The sequence below is a fragment of the Netta rufina genome (assembly GCF_964035555.1).
Source record: "Netta rufina genome assembly, chromosome: Z".
NCBI classification, from domain to species: Eukaryota; Metazoa; Chordata; class Aves; order Anseriformes; family Anatidae; genus Netta; species Netta rufina.
In genome coordinates, this window is record NC_140126.1 from 11,061,924 (window position 1) to 11,068,406 (window position 6,483).

Here is a 6,483-nt window from a genome sequence, read left to right on the forward strand (position 1 = left end):
TTGACTGTCAAACTTTCCTTTCAGTTAGAAGGTGTCTATAAAAACTCATTCCAGGAAGTTTCACAGTAGCAATTAGGGTTAGCTACTGATTTGTGGAGTAAGATGACAGGATTATAATGAATTTCAGATGATCCAAAAAACACTGTAGTTCAAAAAGACGTCTTAATAAGATCTGTTTCTTTGAAGTCCTGCCTTAATTTTCTTCCCTAACTCTCTTTAATAAGAGGAATCTTTGTTCTGCTTATTGAAAAATATTTCTTTAGGTTTTAATTTCAAGATGCTCAGAAATTTTCAGAGGGATACTGACAGATTTTGATGAAAGATTTCTGTTCAAATTTTCCTGCTTGAAGCATTTTACATTTCCAGCTAGTTACAGTAATAATTCTAAACTATTTAATACACATGTGCCACTGAATTAGAAAGAACCAGAAATATAAAAGCCTGGGCAAGGTTGCTAGTAGCTGATGTTTGACATTCCACTTGCCCTACAAAGAACAATCAGACAGTGTTTTGAAAAGCACTAAGACATCAAACTAAAAGAGACTTTCTGGATCAGCAGCGCTAAATACTGCTGTCTCGGGCAGTCATATAAAATGATGGAAAAATTACAAATTTATTAAACTATGGATTAAATTCACAATTAATGTAGAAGAATACAAGAAAAAAAAAAGCTTAAATCATTGGATATTTGTGAAAAATTGAACTTGTCAGCTACTGAGGATAAATTGCTTGGAACTGACTCTACAGTCATCTGGGTGATTTAATCTCTGAGACACACCTTTTTTTTTTTTTTTTCTGCTCTTCTTTGTCACTACTATCACAAATGCAATAGTACTTCCACTTTAGCCTGTTTCATGTGACTTTTTCTGCATTAGCTTATTTAAAGCGCTAAAATCATGAGACCTCTGTGATTCATGAAATACACCTATCCTATATATGTGTGAGCCTCTGTTTCTGGGCAGGTTTATGAGAGTTTATGGATCTGTTGCAGTCATAGTACTTCTGAATACAGCTGAGAGGTGAGTTCTCAGAAGAGTTTGTGCAGAAGCCAGGACCTCTGTGAGCTCAGTGGGCATGGTTTTCAGGTTGAGAAGGACTCATGGTGGGCTTCAGTTGTCTAAATTGGAGACACACAGGTTTGATAGATGGACCACTCATTGGGTAAGGAATTGGCCGGATGGTTGCACTTAAAGAGTTGCAGTCAATGGCTCAATGTCCAGGTGGAGACCAGAGATGAGTGGTGTTCCTCAGGAGTCAGTATTGGGACCGATGCTGTTTAAATTCTTTGTTGTAACAATGGCAGTAGGATCAAGTGCACCCTCTGCAAGTTTCCTGATGACACCAAGCTGTGTGGTGCAGTCGACGTGCTGGAGGGAAGGGACGCCATCCAGAGGGACCTGGGTAGGCTTGAGAGGTGGGCCTGGGCAAACCTCATGGAGTTTAACAAGTCTGAGAGCAAGATCCTACACCTGGGCTGTGGCAATCCCAAGCACAAATACAGACTGAGTGGGGAGTGGATTAAGAGAAGCTCTGAGAAGGAATTGGTGATGCTGATTGATGAGAAGCTCAACATGAGCTAGTTATGTGCACTTGCAGCCCAGAAAGCCAACTGTGTCCTGGGCTGTGTTAAAAGCAACATGGCCAGTAGGGTGAGGAAGGTGATTCCGTACCTCTGCTCTTCCCTGCTCTCATTAGACTCCACTTGGAGTCCTGGAACCAGCTCTGGGGCCCCCAGAACAAGAAGGAAAGAGAAGTATTAGAACAAGTCCAGATGAGAGCCACAAGGATGATCAGAGGCTGGAGCACCTCTCCTATGAAGACACGGTGAGGGAGTTGGGGTTGTTCAGCTCTGTCAGGAATGTAGTGATAGGACTAGGGGGAGTGGATTTAAACTAAAAGAGGGTAGATGTAGAGTATGTACTAGGAGAAAATTCTTCACTCTGAGGGTGGTGAGGACATGACGCAGGCTGCCCAGAGAAGCTGTGGGTGCCCCATCCCTGGAGGTGTTCAAGGCCAGGCTGGATGGGGCTTTGGGCAACCTGGTCTGGTGGGAGGTGTCCCTGCCCATGGCAGGTGGGACTGGAACTGGGTGATACTTAAGGTGCCTTCCAACCCAAACCATTCTGTGATAATACTGCTTCCAACCTTCAGTGATGGAAGTCATTGAAAATTTCACTCATATTTGATACTAACACTTCAGTCACAGTCATCTCTGAAGGCTGATGCCTGAAACCTTAGCATTTTTTTTAGCACGAAAGAGGGACGTCTTAGGGAGGCAAGTATCCATAACTGTAGGAAAGAGAAATACATATTCAACCTCAGTCAACAACTAAATCAGATAAGGTGGATTCCACCCTCATGTCCAGCAGAGTCCCATGAAGCAATGAGCTGCAGGGTGGTCTATAAACAGTAGCCTAGGATTAGCAGCAACCAGAATAATTTGTGTGAGGTGGTGGTTTGCAAGCACTTGAGCAGATGCAGTGTTTGGCTGGATCTGCACGCAGAAGGGTCTCCTTCTGTCCTCCCTTCTCTCTTACACTTTCCACTTCTTTTCTCCTCTCTCTCTCCTTCCTGGCTGTACATTGCCATCCTCTTTCTGGCTCTGTTGCCCACAGGGCCTTCATGGCAGATGATCTCACGCATTAAAATAGTGGAAAACCATTCACATTATTTGCTGGATTTATCTGTAATAAATTAAACTTTGGTCCTCCACAGACAGGACAAAACTGCCAAACCTAACACCAGATGTGCAGAAGAAACATGTGGTGAGGACTGAAAATGACAGCAGGAAAAAAGATGGAAATGTGATATAGTAACTCACCATTTGGGGCAGTTTCAAGCCGTTAAATTTATTCACCATGTCTTGTATTCTAACATCAGAACATAACTCTAGAGAATAGTAATGATTCGTTTGCCCAGTAAAGACCTCTGTGTACTGCAGGCTGAAATGTCTATGCTCTAGATAAGTTTGATTTATTACTTAACTACTACTAAAGCCCTCTGAATTTTGAATTATAATGACGAGCTCTTCTTTTCTGACCCAGTTTGTTCAAACCAAAAGTCTTACAGCCCTTGTTTGTGTGGCGTAGGCTCTGCAGCAAATGCATTCCGGTATCTAAGGCAATATCCTTCTACAAGGTCCCTTGAGAGAGGATCATTTGTATTACAGTTAACACAGTGTTAGTGCTATTTGACATATTTTATAGAGACACATCCCCAGGCATTGTCATTAATCCTTGAAATATGATAAATACTTTAAAAGCAAACTAGACAATTAAAACACTTAAAAAAAAAAAAAAAAAAAAAAAAAAAAAAAAGTTAGATGGCATTAGCAAACAGAAAGAAATCCAAAAACTCTTCGAGTCAATTTCACCATTTAAAACCATAATGACTAGATGTTCTTTCTCCACTCGGTTGTCACTGGATCCTTGGCATTTGCAGCAATCACAGAGCACAGACTGTCTTTAGGGCTGTAATGCATAATGAACTTGGACAATGAAGACACGAGACTATTTAAAGCTTGGTAAACTATTGAGTAACCTTAGCATCAATCCTATAAAAGGATGGAAGCCTACAGGGAAATATCGCTGATATAATTATATTCTGGCTGACCTTAGTGTGAAGTAAAATACAGACAATAGCATTTCATGCTGTCTCCAGACCAGGCAGGATATCATTAGCCCAGCAAGTGAAGCATTGCATTAATCATTCTTGTGCTAGGATCATCATGTGGTGCAAGACAAGAAATGCTTTGCCTTATGGCTAACCCTTTGTGCCTCTCAAACTACTCCTCCTTTACTCCTCCCAAACTTCATTTTTAAGCCTGAAGCCAGTTCTTTTCTGAATAGACAGTAGAAATGTTTAGCAAGAACTGAAAGCTGCTATGATAAACATACTTTTACTGAAAAAATGTTAACAGAGGAGTAAAACATTGCTGTTTTCACCAACAGTACAGAAGAATCATCCTTATCTACTCTGAAAGTTACGCAGTCCCTCACTAGTGTGCATGCTGGGGGAGTGATTGGTGACATCCTCCAGTCAGACCTTTGAGTAATATTTTCTGTTATTGTAGACATACCTACTAGTCATAGCCTGGGAACAGTCCCCCATTAAAAAGTGATAGTGCAAGATTATCCCACAACTGCACAGAGGCTTGTACTGTAATACGATGCACAAGTAGGAAGCTATCTAAAAGGTTCAGAGCCTAAGTGCTGAGTAGAAAAAGGTTGCTGTAAATACCCTGTGAAATGGAAGAAGAATCAACCATACACAGTCCCACAGTAGAGGAGACTGAATAGCAGTCCACTGCAAAACAGCCACAGGAGCTGTGGGCTTGCAGTCCTAGGAGGGACACAAGTTTTTTTCTGCCTCATACTCCTCTGCACCTTGCCAGCTCAGTCCCTTTGATTTTATTACAACTGAAGACACAGTCAGTAAAAAGGTAGGATCCTGTTTCCAAACGTAGGAAGGTAACACCTTTGGGTTGATGTACCTTAAAATGTATGATAACAGGACTACATTGTATAGTAGAATACAGCATCTGCAAAGCAACCTTTTTGTCAGTCCTAAATGATTCTTGCAAGACATTCCATCAGTATTAACTCATTTGAAAAAGATATTAATTCTTAATAGTTTTACTACCCACTAATTAAGATCAGACCCCCACCACACACGCATTCTTTGCTAGTTGTATTTGGCCTCTATGTGTTTATTTGCATGTGTTGTCTGTGAGATAATTACAAAATATCTTTATCTTGAAGGTTGTTATAACTAATGATGCATTTACAGAAACTGAAATTTCTAGAAGTGATAAAAGCATATGAATCAAATTATGAAAGATGTTCATAGTTACTAAATGTGAACAGTACAGTGGAGGTGCCCACTGCTCTAGATACCTGCCCATATCCTCCCACACTCCCTGCCACTCATAGCCATCCCGCCTCAGGACAGATCTCTGGATGGCATTCCTAAGTAGTTTAACCTTAAACAAAATCTGAAGTGCATTCAGGAAACATAACTATAACAACATGCTGGTCTGAGTATCCCAGGGATATTCAACATCTTGAAGAACTGTTGTAACTAGCTCAGAGGATAAGAGGGGAGCGAAGGAGAAAGGGAGAGTGAACAAATATGAAAAAATATCTTCCCCTGTCCCCTCCACAGATTGGATCTCTGAAGAAAAAAGGCAACCGGTGTAATTGGTAATAGTTTCCGAGATATGGTTTCCAAAACATAGAGTAAATGACAGTGCTGAGTACACATATGAGGTTAGTCTCATGACCAGCAATTTCATCATATCATAAGCCAGTGATACCTCGTTACACCGATCAGCACCATAAAGATCTTAAACCAGGGCCTGGAAAGGATAAATAGCATGAAAGTAACGTGCTATATAACTCCATTTGGAAAACAGGTACAGCAGAGCTGAGATTAAAGCAATCAATGTTGTGACTAGCAACTGTTAAGCAGGTCTAATACTTATACCAATTTTAGTTTAACACACTCTGGTCAGATCTGTTGTTATCTCAACCCTTTGGGCCCCATGTTGAGCGTCAAAAAGGACTGTTTTGGTTTAACCTGGCCGACAGCTAAGCACCACACAGCTGTTTGCTCCCCCTCCCCCTCCCTCTCTGGAATGGGGCAGAGAAATGGGAAAATGAAGCCTTTGGGTTGAGATAGAGGCAGTTTATTAGGACAAGAAAGTAGTAATAATAATAATAATAGTACTACTACTAATAATGCGTGTGAAAGAAGTGATGCACAATGCAATTGCTCACCACCCGCTGACCGATGCCCAGCCTAACCCTGAACAGCCAGCCCCTCCACCCTGGCTAGCCACCCCTATATATTGTTCAGCATGACCCCAGATGGTATGGAATACCCCTTTGGCTAGCTTGAGTCACCTGTCCTAGGCCTGTCCCCTCACAGCTCTTGCTGCACCCCCAGCCTGTCCGCGGGCAGGACAGAGTGAGAAGCTGAAAAGTCTTTGGTTTAGTGTAAGCACTGCTCTGCAACAATTAAAATATCAGCATGTTATCAACACTCTTCTCGTCCTAATCCAAAATATAGCACCCTAGCAGCTACTAGGAGGAAAATTAACTCTGCCCTAGCTGAAACCAGGACACAAGGACAATCTCTGTCTTAGCTAAATGGGCTCTGTGGTTGCTAACTTCCGAGGAATAGGCACAGGCATACCTGACCTGGATGGAGTAGCATGACCCAAGATCTAGGCACTTACTTAAGCAGACTGTGCCAGAAGAGTACAGGATTTAAAATTCACCATATAGTAATGCTGTGACATGAAGCACTTGTTTTTCTGAGGACTGTTTTAAACTGTTCAAAATAGATTCAGTGCCTAAGATGTAATATCTGGAGAGATTTCAGAACTTGGAGCTGCTTTTCCACGAGGGTTTCATCCATGCTTTGACAGGATGTTTTCATGGAAATTTCCCTAACTGTAGTGATTTCTTGCTCCTACTGGAT